The sequence below is a fragment of the Pseudorca crassidens genome, chromosome X, assembly GCF_039906515.1.
Source record: "Pseudorca crassidens isolate mPseCra1 chromosome X, mPseCra1.hap1, whole genome shotgun sequence".
Classification (NCBI taxonomy): domain Eukaryota; kingdom Metazoa; phylum Chordata; class Mammalia; order Artiodactyla; family Delphinidae; genus Pseudorca; species Pseudorca crassidens.
This window is the reverse complement of record NC_090317.1, coordinates 104363534-104382060: the sequence shown is the minus strand read 5'-3', so window position 1 is coordinate 104382060 and position 18527 is coordinate 104363534. Positions and strand designations below refer to the sequence as shown.

Sequence of the window (18527 nt, the reverse complement as noted above, 5' to 3'; positions counted from 1 at the left end):
TGTTCCCCCCCTCCCCGAGAACAAGACAGCATTTCCTAATTTTTTTGACATTAGATGTGTTTTATTGTTTACAATATACTCTATAACTCAACCAAATTTTGATTAAAAGGGAAAATGATTAAAAGTATTACTTGCTACAATTAATAGTTTGGTATAGTTTTATTTTATTGCCATAAATGATGGCATTCATTCCTGCATGCCTACCATAACACATGAATCTATTTATAATAGGAAAATATATTAGAATCCAAAGTTTACTCCTGAAGAATCTTAACAAATTTCTAACATCTTTGGCAAATGTCAGGAAAATTCACCATTTCTATTATACTCTTCTGATTTAAGTTGAGGAAATAATTTTAAAGATAATAGGACAGCCCAGGGAGATGAGCTCCAGCCAGTCACTGTGGAAAAACCAGAGGAGTCATAGTCATGAAGTTGCCAACACCACAGCTGGTGGACTTGCCAAGGAAGGCAGATGCCAAAGCAAGAAAAATAGCTCTTTCTGATTGATTGTTGAAACCTACAAAGGTCAAACACTTCATGTGTGGACCTGACTACAGAACTGTCTTCTCCCCAAAAGGCATCACTTATTTGCTTTACATTGTTGAAGGTGCTGGAAATGTAAAAGTAATATTGTTACATATAAGTATAAAAATATGCGCAAGGGGGACTTCCCTGGTGGTCCAGTGGGTAAGACTCCATGCTCCCAATGCAGAGGGCCCAGGTTCAATCCCTGGTCAGGGAACCAAATCCCACATGCATGCTGCAACTAAGAGCTTGAGTACCGCAACTAAAAGATCCCACATGCTGCAACGAAGATTCCGCGTGCCACAACTAAGACCCAGCACAGCCAAAGTAAATAAATAAATATTTTTTTAAAAAAAATGTCCAAGGAACATCTAGCTTTCCTTTTGCAAACAATAAAAAAGAAACTCTGAAGTATTATAGCTTTTATAAATTGTAACTTTCCTTCTCCATGACTCACTTTCTCTATCTGTAAAATGGAGATAATGTAGCATCCCAGTGTTATTATAAGGGAAAAAGTGAAATAACAGATGTGATATACTGAGCATAATGCCAAACACTTAGCACTCATCAACCACAGGAATAACGATTGTTATTCCTATGATCATTTCTATAATCATGCCCAGTTGGTTAAACTTATATTATTATACTCTTAATATTTGTATTATTACACCAAGTTAGACAAATCAAAACTATTTTTTAAAGCTTGTCTACAAGTAACTGTATCATTTTTGTTTAACATGAATCAGTTATTCGGAAATTTATTTTATGTAAATATGTCATAAATAAAATACTATTACCTTTTAATTTATTTTTTCAGTGACCTTAGAAATTTAAAGGTTAAGAAATAATTTTCAAAGAAAAAAAAAATCACAGCATCATTTTCTAGAGCTCTCTAGGTGAGGATTAACTGTGTTAATGGCCAGATCAAGTTGTGTACACACTACACATTACACCCAATTCAAATTTTAAAACAACTCAAACATAGGGGAATTTCATTTTAGTCCTTATGGTATCAAAATATACAGTTTTTTTTTTAAAAAAAGAAATAAAATAACCAATCCTCCAGGTGCTTTTCTCAGTTTTCAGTTAATTTCTGTCATCAGAATTGAGACCAACAAATGAAAACCTGTGATCAATATCAGTGAATCACATTTCAAAAAGAAAAGAATAGCAGCCATTACTTCAAATGGCTGAATGATAGGGATTCCAGTTTAAAAAAAAGTCTTCTATTAATATCTTATTTCCATGAACTCAGAGTTTGTCTACATTTCTTATAAAGTACATTTGACCCTTCAGTTTCAGTGAACTAGCTGAAAACCCACAGGAAACAGGAATGCATTCTATAGCAACTCCGCCTTTCTTCTGTAAAGATTATGAGGTAGATGTTTCTGAAATGTCTAACATTTCTGTGAAAAACTAGCAGCATAATATAGATCTGGTAGCAGGATACTCAAAGCTGCTTCTGATGTCAGGAATGCATGACAATTTTAGGTCAGCCATCCCCTATGTCCAAAAAACACAGGACCAAAGGCTCAGGATGATTTTTTATGTTTTGCTCCATTTGAATTACACAGGCAAAACCAACGATACAAACGAGGCCTTATATGACTTGACATCCGCACGCCTAATCTAGCAGAACCTTGACATCAATGATACAGTCAGATGAAGCAAAAGGTTCCTGCAATGCCCATGTCAACATCAGATTGAGTAGAAGCTCCCCACTTGGCATTCCCACTTGAGTGCTCTGCAGTCCTGTCATGTCACCTAACTGGCTGGTGCTTCCTAACAGGCCCTGCACCAGTTCTGACTGATGTGTGAGTGTGCAAACATTACCAGCATTCAGAAGCCAGATGGCCCACACACCAAGCACAGCAGCCAGACAACACACAGGCAGATTCAGCACACTGTTGGAGAGTTTCATTTTTGGTGAATCCTCGCCACACTAAAGTATACATATTCTTATTTACTTGATTTCATTCCATATTAACCCACAATGATGTCTCCCTCTGTTGTTTCAGTGCCACATTCTAATTAAAGGAGCAAATTATTTTTTCCTTTCCATTTAACATGAAACGAAGGCCTTTACGATCAACCTGATTCTACCCTGCTATTTTTGGAGGCTGTCATGTGCTCTCTCAAATCACAGATGAACAAAATCTCTTCACTGCTTCTACAGGATAAAGCAGTCCTTTATTTCTTTCACCTCACTTAAATGGATTCTTTAAAACATAAGCCCTAACTTTTTTTTCTTAACATCTTTATTGGAGTATAATTGCTTTACAATGGTGTGTTAGTTTCTGCTTTATAACAAAGTGAATCAGTTATACATATACATATGTCCCCATATCTCTTCCCTCTTGTGTCTCCCTCCCTCCCACCCTCCCTATCCCACCCTTCCAGCTGGTCACAAAGCACTGAGCTCATCTCCCTGTGCTATGCGGCTGCTTCCCACTAGCTATCTATTTTACGTTTGGTAGTGTATATATGTCCATGCCACTCTCTCACTTTGTCACAGCTTACCCTTCCCCCTCCCCACATCCTCAAGTCCATTCTCTTGTAGGTCTGCGTCTTTAAAGCCCTAACTTTTGAAATGAGTGTCCAGAAGAAGGCACACCTTCCCAAATCTGCATGAATGGTTCCTACATGTATCAGCCACACAAGAAAATGATACATTAACAAAACAATGCAAAATCACCTATATTATTCCTCATAATAAAAAGTTAAAGTCAGTTAATATTGGTCTTCTCTTCTCACACATGTAAAACACCATGCATGCATATGCTTTTGTGTGTGTGTATGTGTGTGTGTGTGTGTGTGTGTGTGTGTGTAAGCACAATGAATGGAGATTTCCATTGGAACTGCTGTGGTAAGAAAAAACTGAACCCACAAATAAGAAAATCAGTACTTCTCAGTATTAATTATTTATGAGTTAAAAGAATATGACAGCTACTGAAATTCTTTCTTGAATCTGAGTCAGCTGTGCACATGTGTTTCTGACTTTATTCACTAAGATGAGCAGCCTTCTAGAAAACACTAAAACAGAACCTTCAAAAGCACCAATTCAAGATCTGAAGATCTGATGGAAGTTTGGAGACCTGTTCAAAGAAGTCTGAGGAATTTCTTGGGAATTTCCTTACCATATTGATATCTTAAATTGGAAAAAAAGAAAAAGAAAAGGAAAAAAAACTTAGTATATTTGACAAAAATAGTAAGCTTGCTTCCTGAACTTAAAACAAATAGCTCTCTACTGGATCCATTCTGAGCACATCACTCCAGGCTGTCAGGTCAGCCACAGTGCTCATAGGTTCCCTTGGGAATAAGCTAATTCTGGAATCACTTTATAGTTTGGATTCTTTCAGCATGAGATATTGATATTGTTGTAGAGGCTAGATTACATAACATATAAAAAGAGAGCTCATGTTTTACTGAAGTACATGTGCTACACAAATTGTGTAGTGTGACTGTGCATGTGTTAAGAATTTTAATTACTTCTATAAGGAGAAGCAAATATTCATGTTTCATATTTCATCTTGACCAATAGTTTTGATTTGCTTGGAAACCAAAAACTACCTTTTGCAATAAACCAGTGTTCCAACAGCAATAAATCTCACAATGAACAATGTTTAAACTGATCATCTAAAATAAAATTTAAAAAAAGGATGGTCATTGAAGGTCAAAGACAGTCTGCATGAAAAAATCCATGAGGGTACCATAAAATGTAGTTTAAATCAAATTGTTATATATTAGAAAATCTTTAACGTCAATTCTGCTATAATTCAAGAAGAAAATAATGAAGAGGAATAAAGAAAAGAGTAAAGTGAAACCAAATGTGTCATCACATAAAGCAACATACACCAGGGTAGGGTGCTATAAAGTTTTATTTCTACAGCTTTGAAAGAAGCTGAAAACTCACTTGTGACTCTCCAGCTCATGAGTAATGTGGTCATTTCAAACTTATGGCAATAAAAACTTTACAGCACCCCAGTTCAGAACATACGCCAAACAGAGAAAAAAGTAAAAATCAAAATGAAATGTGACAAAACACTGCAAAACACCTCTCATCTGACACGACTATTCTGTTTTGGTCTGGGATTCAGCAGCCGCTTTCGTCTTGGAATTTCTATCTCAAAATCATGGAGCAACTTGAAGGACCACTATGATTAACATCAAAGTAAATGTGGAAAAATTAATTTCTTTAATCACAATGGTGCTAACTATATGTATTTCAGAAAATGTCCTAACTGTTGCAAAACTAAGAAGAGAAACATAATTCCTGCAGCCAAATACTAATCTGTTCGACCTTCACACAGAAACAATGAAGACAAGCCATTTTCTTTCACAAAAATTTTAGAGAAAATGGCGTGTCTTTACAATGAGAGCTCAATGCTTTCAAAGGCTGTAATTATATTTTAAAGGAATACGTTATTTTTATTATCATGGAATTGTTGATATTCATTCCGGGAGGTCATATTTTTCTACTTAGATTTTTGCCTGTTGATGAAAAGTATTTTATGTAAATAGTGTTGGATTAGACTTTAGTTTATTAGTATTAATTAGTTATATCTTGCCACTTGGACAACTTGCATAACTTCGGTGCTATTCTAATTCCCACTCCATTTTCCTAGCTGTAGGGCCAGAATCTAAATAATCCTATTATTAATAGCTGTCTAATTTTTAGCTATTCTATTTCATAGCCTAGAGGTTTCACAGCTCTGTATGAAAATAAGAAAAGCTGTCACTGATTAATACATATTTGTTTTTATATTAACTGGGTAACTGCAATGTTACTACACACAGTCATCTAACTCCTTGATTGATGACCATATTGCCACACATGGAAACATCAAAATGCCAAATAAAAAGCAATAATCATATAGCTTATTTCCAAGTGTTGTTTAAATTGTTTGGGGATTTCTTCTTTGCCTATAGGACAGACTTAAGAGATTTCAAGGTAGTTTTCCTTTCAATCAGACTTTTAGGGGATTATAAATTATCTTCCTATAGACCATGCTCACGAGCCTAGTTATAGTGTACCACCTCTGAAAAAACAATTAGCGCTTTTTCTACTGAAATAATGATAGAAGAAAAAAAAAAGCTAAAAAATTCTGAGATACACCCTTACCACCAGAGTACAATGAAATTCATCAGTCATTGACAACATCCGGAAATGAATCCACTGTTTCCCCCAAATCCCTTTCCCCTCTAAAGAGGAGAGGAGTTAGCTGTCACCCACAAGTGTCAATCCAAAATAATGAGAGTAATTTAGGAAAAGTTATTAAATGGTTTGTTTTAAAATTTCCAGATACTATAATATGCCATCATTACAAACATCGTTACTCTTAGAAGGTAAACCCTCCAAAACAGTCATTTCACATGAGATGATTCACAATTACAACCACATGAACTGTGATCAAATCATATCACTTGGATCCATGTTCAGTGGATCAGTATATATATGCCTATCACCTAGAGAGTTTAGTGCTACATATACGTAGGGAAAAGGTACTCAGTCAGTGCAGCTCCAGTTTAAAACAGTGTCTAAAAAGTGTTCATAAAAGGTTTTTATCTAACAAAGAAAAACATTATATCCCTGTTCCTGACACCCACAATGGTAATGGTAATAGAAGGATAACAAGAATATACAACTTGATCCTGTAAGCCAAGTTTCATCCTAGAAGAGGTTAGAACATGGCATCCTGTACTATGTCTGGCAACCATAATTTGAGACCATTTTGGAGACTGTGCACCACAGCGATATTATCCTTAATTTGTTAAAATTCATTTTGCATCTAATTATAACCATAACTATAAAAATGTGAACATGTACAAAAATAGTACCTCTCTTCTCATTTTTCTCATTTAATAATTATTGTATCTTATCCAAAATTTGTTTTTCTTTGCAAATTGTAAATATTTCAGTTTAGATTTCATGTTTTTCCTTAGAAAAAAAGCAAAGATCTCCATTAAATTAAAAAGTGGGCTAATTTTCCCTACATGTTGAGGTGAAAGCAGATATTTTAGAAGATAATCACTATATGCTAAATAATTACAAATAACTTTTAATAACTAAAGTTGGCAACATTAAAAAGAGCTAAACCAGCAATGTCTATTGGAAATTTCTGTGATGATGAAAATGTTCTACACTTGCATCATCCAATAAGACTTGCCACTAGAAACACATGGCTGTTGCACACTTGAAGTGTGCCCAGTGCAATGGAGGAAACACATATTTTATTTTCACTAATATAAATTTAAATTTAAATTGCCATATGTGCCTTGTGGCTACTGAATCGGGCAGCACAAGTTTAGGCATTAATTACTTAAAAATGTATATATTTATCCCTACATAACGTCATACACATATGTAGGGTTATATGTGCACAGACATATACATAAATGGATGCAATCTTACAGCTATTTAAAAATCAGTATCAAAACTTTCTCTAAATAAAATATACCACAGATTCTTGCTTCATTTCAGTGAATGTGAAGAACTCAGAGATTTATTAAGATAAATTTGATCAAAAATATCTTCCATATCAAATGCAACTACTTAGCCATTTCTGCAAAACCAGAGATTTTTCTCCTCAAAAATGAACTTAAAAACAACTTAATCCTCTGTTTAATTTACCATTTCACTGCTTGCAATTGCTTATTGTGAGTGCTCCTAATTTTTTTCTTCTTGGAAATTTTGCAAGGCTCTTATGCCAGTATATGGCTTGCATTTTGTCATTCCTTTGAAATTCAAATTGATTTTTACTGTTCAATATATTTATTTACATTAAAAAATGTATACTTAATAATCTGGAAGAAACAATCACAGGTTCTGGAATGATTCCATCTAGTAAAGACCTTTTATCAATAGTAACATCTATTTGATATAGATCCTTGATCTGATAGAAATTTAGGCATTTTTAATCAAGCAGCATTAATGCCAATGGATTGGTCAAAGTATACATTGTTTCAGTAATGAAAGATAAGAGGACAAACCTTCAAGATGGCAGAGGAGTAAGACATAGAGATCACTTTCCTCCCCATAAATACATCAAAAATACATCTATATCTGGAACAGCTCCTACAGAACACCTACTGAATGCTGGCAGAAGACCTCAGACTTCCCAAAACACAAGAAAATCCCCACGTACCTGGGTAGGGCAAAAGTATAAAGAAAAAACAGAGACAAAAGAATAGGGACAGGACCCGAACCTCTGGGAGGGAGCTGTGAAGGAGAAAACGTTTCCACATGCTAGGGAGCCCCTTCAATGGCAGGGATGGGGCGTGGGCTGGGGGGTAGCTGTGGAGCCATGAAAGAGAGCACAGCAACAGGGGTGCGGAGGGCAAAGCGGAGAGATTCCCGCACAGAGGATCGGTGCTGACCAGCACTCACCAGCCCGAGAGGCTTGTCTGCTCACCCGCCGGGGCGGCCGGGGGCTGAGAGCTGAGGCTCGGGCTTCGGAGTTCAGATTCCAGGGAGAGAACTGGGGTTGGCTGTGTGAACACACCCTGAAGGGGGCTAGTGCACCACAGCTAGCCAGGAGGGAGTCCGGGAAAAAGTCTGGACCTGCCAGAGAGGCAAGAGACCTTTTTTTGGGGGTACACAAGGAGAGGGGATTCCTTCCCAACGTGCCCACAGAAGGCAGAGCACTGCCTAAACAAGCTCCTGAGATGGGCATGAGCTGCGGGTATCAGCTCGGACCCCAGAGACGGGCATGAACCGCTAACACTGCTGCAGCAGCCCCCAAGAATCCTATGTGCAAGCACAGGTCACTAACCACACACACCCCAGGAGCCTGTGTAGCATGCCACTGCCAGGGTCCTGTGATCCAGGGACAAGTTCCCTGGGAGAACACACGTTGTGCCTCAGGCTGTTGCAACATCACGCTGGCCTCTGATGCTGCAGGCTTGCCCTGCAGTCCAATTATGACTACCATATCCCTCCCTCCCCCCAGCCTGAGTGACCAAGAGAGCCCTTATCAGCTGCTGCTTTCACCCCCTCCTATCTGGGTGGGTAACAGATGCCTGAGGGCAACCTACACACAGAGGCAGGGCCAAAGCCAAAGCTGAACCCCAGGAGCTGTGTGAACAAAGAAGAGAAAGGGAAATTCCTCCGGGCAGCCTCAGGAGCAGCAGATTAAATCCCCACAATCAACTTGATAAACACTGCATCTGAAGAATACCTGAAGAGGCAATGAAAGTTCCCAAAATTGAGGTGGAGGACTTTGAGAGCAACTGTAGACTTGGGGTTTGCTTTCTGCATCTATTTTTTTTCTGGTTTTATGTTTATCTTAGTTTAGTATTTAGTGCTTATTATCACTGGTGGATTTGTTTATTGGTTTGGTTGCTCTCTTCCTTTTTTTTCCCTATATATATATTTCTTTTTCTTCTTTTTCTCTTTTTGTGAGTGTGTATGTGTATGCTTCTTTGTGTGATTGTGTCTGTATAGGTTTGCTTTCACCATTTGACCTAGGGTTCTGTCTGTCCGTTTTTTTGTTTTTGTTTTTTTCTTTCTTTCTTTTTTTCTGAGCTGTGTGGCTGGCAGGGTCTTGGTACTCTGGCCGCGGGGTATCAGGCCTGAGCCTCCGAGGTAGGAGGGGGCCAAGTCCAGGATACTGGACCACCAGAAAGTTCCTGGCCCCATGTAATACCAATTGGCGAGAGCTCTCGCAGAGATCTTCATCTCAACACTAAGACCCAGCTCCACCCAATGGCCAGCAAGCTTCAGGGCTGGATGCACCATGTCAAACAACTAGCAAGACAGAAACACAACCCCACCAATTAGCAGAGAGGCTGCCTAAAATCATAATAAGGTCACAGACACTCAAAAACACACCACCAGACATGGCCCTGCCCACTAGTAGGACAAGAACAGCCCCAGCCACCAGAACACAGGTACCAGTCCCCTCCACCAGGAAGCCTACACAACCCACTGAACCAACCTTACCCACTGGGGGAAGACACCAAAAACAACGAGAACTATGAAGCTGCAGCCTGCGAAAAGGAGACATCCAAACACGGTAAGATAAGAAAAATGAGAGGACAGAGAAACACAGCAGATGAAGGAGCAAGGTAAAAACCCACCAGAACTAACAAATGAAGAGGAAACAGGCAGTCTACCTGAAAAAGAATTCAGAATAATGATAGTAAAGATGATCCAAAATCTTGGAAATAGAATAGAGACAATACAAGAAACGTTTAACAAGAACCTAGAAAAACGAAAGAGCAAACAAACAATGAGGAATAACACAATAAAAGAAATTAAAAATTCTCTAGAAGGAATCAACAGCAGAATAACTGAGGGAGAAGAACGGATAGGTGACCTGGAAGATAAAATAGTGGAAATAACCGCTGCAGAACAGAATAAAGAAAAAAGAATGAAAAGAACTGCGGACAGTCCCAGAGATCTCTAGGATAACATTAAACACACCAACATTCGAATTATAGGGGTTCCAGAAGAAGAAGAGAAAAAGAAAGGGACGGAGAAAATATTTGAAGAGATTATAGGTGAAAACTTCCCTAACATGGGAAAGGAAATAGTCATTCAAGTCCAGGAACTGCAGAGAGTCCCACACAGGATAAATACAAGGAGAAACACACAAAGACACATATTAATCAAGCTATCAAAAATTGAATTCAAAGAAAAAATATTAAAAGCCGCAAGGGTAATGCAACAAATAACATACAAGGGAAACCCCATAAGGTTAACAGCTGATCTTTCAGCAGAAGCTCTGCAGGCCAGAAGGGAGTGGCAGGACATATTTAAAGTGATGAAAGGGAAAAACCTACAACCAAGATTGCTCTACCCACCAGGATCTCAATCAGATTCAACAGAGAAATTAAAAGCTTTACAGACAAGCACAAGTTAAGAGAATTCAGCACCAATAAACCAGATTTACAACAAGTGCTAAAGGAACTTCTCTAGGCAGGAAACACAAGACAAGGAAAAGACCTACAATAACAAACCCAAAACAATTAAGAAAATGGTAATAGGAACATACATATCAATAATTACCTTAAGTGTAAATGGATTAAATGCTCCAACCAAAACACACAGACTGGCTGAATGGATACAAAAACAGGACCTGTACATATGCTGTCTACAAGAGACCCACTTCAGACCTGGGGACACATACAGACTGAAAGTGAGGGGATAGAAGACGATATTCTATGCAAATGGAAATCAAAAGAAAGCTGGAGGAGCAATTCTCATATCAGACAAAACAGACTTTAAAATAAAGACTATTACAAGAGACAAAGAAGGACACTACATAATGATCAAGGGATCAACCCAAGAAGAAGATATAACAATTGTAAATATTTATGCACCCAACATAGGAGCACCTCAATGTATTAGGCAAATGCTAACAGCCATAAAAGGGGAAATCAACAGTAACACAGTCATACTAGGGGATTTTAACGCCCCACTTTCACCAAGGGACAGATCATCCAAAATGAAATTAAACAAGGAAAAACAAGCTTTAAAAGACACATTCAACCAGACAGACTTAATTGATATTTGTAGCACATTCCATCCCAAAGAACAGAATACACTTTCTTCTCAAGTGCTCATGGAACATTCTCCAGGATAGATCGTATCTTGGGTCACAAATCAAGCCTTGGTAAATTCAAGAAAATTGAAATCGTATCAAATATCTTTTCCGACCACAACAGTATGAGACTAGATATCAGTTACAGGAAGAAAACTGTAAAAAATACAAACACATGGAGGCTAAACAACACACTACTAAATAACCAAGAGATCACTGAAGAAATCAAAGAGGAAATCAAAAAATACCTAGAAACAAATGACAATAAAAACAGGACAACCCAAAACCTATGGGATGCAGCAAAAACACTTCTAATTGGGAAGTTTATAGCAATACAATCCTGCCTCAAGAAACAAGAAACATCCCAAATAACCTAACCTTACACCTAAAGCAATTAGAGAGAAAAAAAAAAAAAACCCTCAAAGTTAGTAGAAGGAAAGAAATCATAAAGATCACATCAGAAATAAATGAAAAAGAAATGAAGCAAAGAATAGCAAAGATCAACAAAACTAAAGGCTAGAACTTTGAGAAGCTAAACAAAATGGATAAACCATTAGCCAGACTCATCAAGAAAAAAAGGCAGATGACTCAAATCCACAGAATTAGAAATATAGAAAGACAAGTAAAAACTGACACTGCAGAAATACAAAGGATCATGAGAGATTACTACAATAGACTATATGCCAATAAAATGGACAACCTGGAAGAAATGGACACGTTCTTAGAAAAGCACAACCTTCTGGGACTGAACCAGAGAGAAAGAGGAAATATTAACTGATGAATCACAAGCACTGAAATTGAGACTGTGATTTAAAATCTTCCAACAAACCAAAGCCCAGGACCAGATGGCTTCACAGGTGAATTCTATCAAACATTTACAGAAGAGCTAACACTTATCCTTCTCAAACACTTCCAAAATACAGCAGAGGAAGGAACACTCCCAAACTCCTTCTATGAGGCCACCATCACCTTGATACCAAAACCAGACAAAGAGGCCACAAAAAAAGAAAACTACAGGCCAATATCACTGATGAACATAGAGGCAAAAATCAACAAAATACAAGCAAACAGAATGCAACAGAACATTAAAAGGATCATACACCATGATCAAGTGGGGTTTATCCCAGGAATGCAAGGATTCTTCAGTATACGCAAATCAATCAATGCAATATAACATATTAAAAAATTAAAGGATAAACACCATATGGTTGGGCTTCCCTGGTGGCACAGTGGTTGAGAGTCTGCCTGCTGATGCAGGGGAAACGGGTTCATGCCCCGGTCTGGGAGGATCCCACATGCTGCGGAGTGGCTGGACCCGTGAGCCATGGCCACTGAGCTTGCGCATCCGGAGCCTGTGCTCTGCAATGGGAGAGGCCACAACAGTGAGAGGCCCACGTACCACACACAGAAAAACAAAAAACAAAAAACAAAAAAACCATATGGTCATCTCAATAGATGCAGCAAAAGCTTTTGACAAAATTCAAAACCCATTTATGATAAAAAACCTCCAGAAAGTAGGCATAGAGGGAACTTATCTCAACATCATAAAGGCCATATATGACAAACCCACAGCCAACCTCATTCTCACTGGTGAAAAACTGAAACCATTTCTTCTAAGATAAGGAACAAGACAAGGTTGTCCACTCTCACCACTACTATTCAACATAGTTTTGGAAGTTTTAGCCACAGCAATCAGAAAAGAAAAATAAATAAAAGGAATGCAAAACAGTAAAGAAGTAAAGTTGTCACTGTTTGCAGATGACATGATACTATGCATATAGACTAAAGATGCTACCAGAAAACTACTAGAGCTAATCCATGCATTTGGTTAAGTAGCAGGATACAAAATTAATGCAAAGAAATCTCTTGCATTCCTATACACTAATCATGAACAATCTGAAAGAGAAATTAAGGAAACACTCCCATTTACCATTGCAACAAAAAGAATAAAATACCTAGGAATAAACCTATCAGGGGAGACAAAAGATCTGTGTGCAGAAAACTGTAAGACACTGATGAAAGAAATTAAAGATGACAGAAACAGATGGATAGATATACCATGTTCTTGGATTGGAAAAATCAACCTTGTGAAAATGACTCTACTACCCAAAGCAATCTACAGATTCAGTGCAATCCCTATCAAACTACCACTGGCATTTTTCACAGAACTAGGACAAAAAATTTCACAATTTGTATGGCAACACAAAGGACCCTGAATAGCCAAAGGAATCTTGAGAAAGAAAAAGGGAGCTGGAGGAATCAGGCTCCTGAACTTCAGACTATACTACAAAGCTACAGTAATCAAGACAGTCTGGTACTGGCCCCAAAACAGAAATATAGATCAATGGGACAGGATAGAAAGCCCAGAGATAAACCCAGGCACATATGGTCACCTTATTTTTGATAAAGGAGGCAAGAATATACAATGGAGAAAAGACAGTCTCTTCAGTAATTGGTGCTGGGAAAACTGGACAGCTACATGTAAAAGAATGAAATTAGAACACTCCCTAACACCATACACTAAAATAAACTCAAAATGAATTAAAGACCTAAATGTAAGGCCAGACACTAACAAACTCTTAGAGGACAACATAGGCAGAACACTCTATGACATAAATCACAGCAAGATCCTTTTTGACCCACCTCCTAGAGAAATGGAAATAAAAACAAAATAAACAAATGGTACCTAATGAAAATTAAAAGCTTTTTCACAGCAAAGGAAAACATAAACAAGAAGGAAAAACTCTCAGAATGGGAGAAAATATTTGCAAATGTAGCAACTAACATAGGATTAATCTCCAGGATTTACAAGCATCTCATGTAACTCAATATCAAAAAAACAAACAACCTAGTCCGAAAATGTTCAGAAGACCTAAATAGATATTTCTCCAAAGAAGGTATACAGATTGCCAACACATGACCAGATGCTCAACATCACTAATCATTAGAGAAATGCAAATCAAAACTACAATGAGGTTATAACCTCTCACCAGTCAGAATGGCCATCAGCAAAAAATCTGAAAAAACAATAAATGCTGGAGAGGGTGTGGAGCAAAGGGAACCCTCTTGCACTGTTGGTGGGAATGTAAACTGATACAGCCACTATGGAGAACAGTATGGAGGTTTCTTTAAAAAACTGAATACAGAACTACAATATGACCCAGGAATCCCACTATTGGGCATATACCACAAGAAAACCATAACTCAAAAATTGTCATGTACCACAACGTTCACTGCAGCTCTATTTACAATAGCCAGGACATGGAAGCAACCTAAGTGTCCGTCAACAGATGAATGGATAAAGAAGATGTGGCATATATGTACAATGGAATATTACTCAGTCATAAAAAGAAACGAAATTGAGTTATTTGTAGCGAGGTGGATGGACCTAGAGTCTGTCATACAGAGTGAAGTAAGTTATAAAGAGAAAAACAAATACCATATGCCAACACATATACATGGAATCTTAAAAAAAAAAAATGGTTCTGATGAACCTAGGGGCAGGACAGGAATAGAGACGCAGACATAGAGAATGGACTTGAGGAGATGGGGAGGGGGAAGGGCAAGCTGGGACTGAGTGAAAGAGTATCATTGATATATATACACTACCAAATGTAAAACAGCTAGTGGGAAGCAGCCACATAGCACAGCAAGGTCAGCTCAGTGCTTTGTGACCACCTAGAGGGGTAGGATAGGGAGGGTGGGAGGGAGGTGCAAGAGGGAGGATATATGGGGATATATGTATAGCTGATTCACTTTGTTATAAAGCAGAAACTAACACAGCATTGTAAAGCAATTAGACTCCAATAAAGGTGTTAAAAAAAAAAAAAAAGAAAGATAAGTGAGTCCTAGAGATCTACTATACAGGATAGTGCCTATAGTTAATAATACTGTATTGTATACTTAAAACTTTGTTATGAGGGTAGATCTTATGTTAAATGTTCTTATAATAAAATAAAAGAGAAGGTAGGAATCTTTTAGAAGTCATGGTCAAATTTATGTTACTGTAATTGTATATGGTGAAAGTATACATTGAATATGTATATCCTTTTTGCATGTCAGTCATATTTAATACAAAATAAAAATTATAAAAATCTGAACAATGGGAAGTAAGACAACACACTGTCTTGAAAGCCACAGTAATGAAAGGAGCACTGGCACATCTTCCTCATTTACCTGAAAATGATGGGTGACCTAGATTTTCTCGCACAAAAGAAATCTATGTGTATAATTTAAACCATTTTAACTGTGTAACAGACTTCCCCTGGTCACTTCTAAAGTTATATTAAGATGTATGTTCTCATTAAGAACAAAACATTCTGACTCTGAGACGTCTAAAAATTTTGCCTTTTCTAAGTTGTCTGAGGGGAGAACTCCTGTATTATAATCTAAACAAGTAAAATGTGCACTGACTCTAGTCTTTCACTTTAAAACTTTTTTCCTTAAAAACTGGTTGCTTATATTTTATATTGCATCCCAGTAAAGAAAAAAAGGTATTTTTTTTTTACTGATATTGATTTGTTTTACAGATTATTGGACCCACAGACTGTAGTTAGAGACAGCCCCTTTGGCAAGGTTCCCAGTTCATCTGCAAATACTCTCAAATGTTATATTTATATATAACATTGAGAAAAATGAGAAAACAAACAATTCTTGGACTGATACAGTTACAAAGCCAAGAGGAAAGAGCAACTGTTTTCAAGTAAAAATCCTAAATTTAACATCTGACCTCACAAGTAAGTAGTTTGGGAAAGTCACCTAGAGAGGTGTTTTTTGAGCTATAGGTCAAGACACAAGTAGACCGTGAATTCCATTTACATGTCATGCCAGCTGTTCATTTAACAAATCAAACAAAATGGAATAAAAATTATTAGAGTGTGGCTACATATGGTAAGGATACATTACCTTTTTTAATGAAACTTTTTCCAGATCTATGTGTGTGTGTGTGTGTGTGTGTGTGTGTGTGTGAGTGTGTGTGTGCATATGTGTGTGTGAGAGAGAGAGAGAGAGATGTATACTGGATCATAAAGGGCTCTCATGTTTTCTCTTAAATTGGGTGGTAGACAGCAAATAGAAAACAGATGAAGGCCCCCAGTTTGGAGAAACAATAGATTATTTAATAATGTGAACTCTGGAGTCCTGATAGCCTTATAAAGAATCCTAATTTTGTCAACTTCACAGATTACTTAACTGTTTTCTGCTTTTTCTCATATGCGAAAAGGAGATACTCATACTACCCATCTCAAAACGTCGCTTTAACAATTAAATGAGATAACCCAAGTAAATAAATTATAACAGTGCCTGGCACTTGATATGTGCTAGTTATTAGCATTACATTTTATCCTGTGATCCTTGAGTTTGTTTAGATTTTAGGCTCAACATTGAGCCTAAATGTGATTTTTTTTTAATAATGTGAATTTTTTTCTTTGTTTTTAATTCAAATTCTGTGGAAAGCACTGTGTTTTAAAAAATGTACATATGAACTTTATCTAAAATTCCTAGTTATAGGACTTTGCTAACAGGCACATTTTTCGTGAAACAAACAACTTTGGGCAGCAAGCCCTCATTGTCCATTTTTCGAATACGAATTCCTCTGTTCTTGAAATGTCACTGACTTCCCTATTCAGCTCTGCCCTGCTTCTATGTCTTTCGCCTTATTCATTAGAAACAAGATGGGCGTTTTGGGCATTGGGAGGCAAGAAGTTCATGTCTTGTGATTTTTTCATATAATACTCAAAATCTTTGGTGGGGACTAGCCTTTTTACTGCCACTGATAAAGGCTATGACCCTATACCCTGAAGCAAGCCAAGTGAAATAAGATCTACGTATAAAGACTCAAGACAGTAGGTACAACAGGAGCATTGGCTGTGTTAGGTAAAAGCTTAGACTTCATAAATCATCCTGCCCTTGACAACTATTAGGTACCGTATAATAAACTCTTGAAAGAGCTTCAGCACCCCCAGAATAATGTTTTAAAATTTAAACATAATTACTCCCAAATCTACACAGTTTTGAATGTAATTTAACTCTGGTCTTTGATTTGGTAAATTGCTAATTATGGCTATCTTTGTTAGATTTAAATTGAATTAGATTAAACTGTGACCCAGTGATTTTCTGGCTTCTTATGTGATCAATGCAAACAGTTATATTTAATGGTGGTAAAGCTGAGATTAAAATGTTAAATGTAAGAGTCAATTGCAAGGTCATTATTTTTTTCAAAGTAATGAAAACATAGTATTTTATCCACTGTAAAATTACAGGCTAATGACTTAGTCCTACCGAGTGGCTCTCAAACCTTGTTCAATGTACCCACACTGATTTAAGAAATGGTAAAGTGTCATTTCAAAGATTAAATAATGATGAGGAGTGTAAATCACATTTTAAGTGGTACCACCAAATGTAAGTTTTCAAAGCTCTCAGTAGAATTTTTTGGATAAAAAGATGAGGAAAATTATTCAATCGAAGCAGAAGGCAATTATTTATAATATTAAAAAAAAGAAGTATTTGTGAATCTTACTTTTAAAAAGTAATCCAACAAATATTTTAATATCTTGTGAAAGTTTTAATATTGTTTTCCAAGGCACTGAAACCCAAGCAGGACCCTGTGGTGCCCTCCTTGGTACAAATCCTTTCTGTATCTTCCGTTTCTTGTTTGTAGGAAATAGGCTTCATTCAGCCTCCTTGACCTTCCCTGAGTTCCAAAAGGCAGATTCAAATAGTTGCTAATCAGGGAAGGAAGGGGATGCAGAAACTAGGGTGGAACAGTCAAGAAATAATGCAGCCTTGGGGCAAAGTTCTCATTTATCCTCAAGGAATATACATAACAATGTCTTTGATTTCCTCTGCAGGCCCCCACCCAGGTAGAGGATGGTAACTTCAGGCTGAGCACAAGACTCCTGGAGCACCGCCCTGTTACCTCACCACCAACCAATCAGAAGAAAGCCACAGATCCTGCAGCCCTCACCCCAAGTTTTGCCTTTAAAACTTCTCCCCCAAAACCATCAGGGAATTCGGGGTTTTTGAGTACGAGCCACCTGTTGTCCTTGCTTGGTCCTGCAATAAACCTTTTTCTGATCCAAACTCTGACATTTTGGTTTGTTTGGCCTCACTGTGCACTAGGCACAGGAACTTTGTTCGGTAATACTATCAAATTCCATTTTTTAATGTAACATGAACAAGAATATTAAAATAGATTAGACTGCTCAGCCAACTTACTTACTGAATGCTTATTGATCAAATAAAGAGGTGAAAAATTACCTAATGAGTCTAACTAGTAGGAACAAATAGTCTTTGTAAAAGTTTTTCTTAAATTTACCTGATTTGGACCAACCATGTTCAGATTTTAATTACTTTAATGTTATCTAAACTACCTACTTTACAACAACACTGTCAGTTTTTCTTAGAAATGGTTACATATGACAACAGAGTGCTAGAATTGAGAGAACTCCTGAAAAA

General features: G+C 37.2%; 1 protein-coding gene and 1 non-coding gene across 3 annotated transcripts in view; one reads left to right on the top strand and one right to left on the bottom strand.

The window, feature by feature from the left end:
* Positions 1-18527, bottom strand: part of DMD (dystrophin) — a 2128065-nt gene that overhangs the window by 1915587 nt on the left and 193951 nt on the right. The window lies entirely within an intron of this gene.
* Positions 673-745, top strand: TRNAW-CCA (transfer RNA tryptophan (anticodon CCA)). Its single transcript has one exon. It is a non-coding gene; the product is annotated as a tRNA-Trp (tRNA).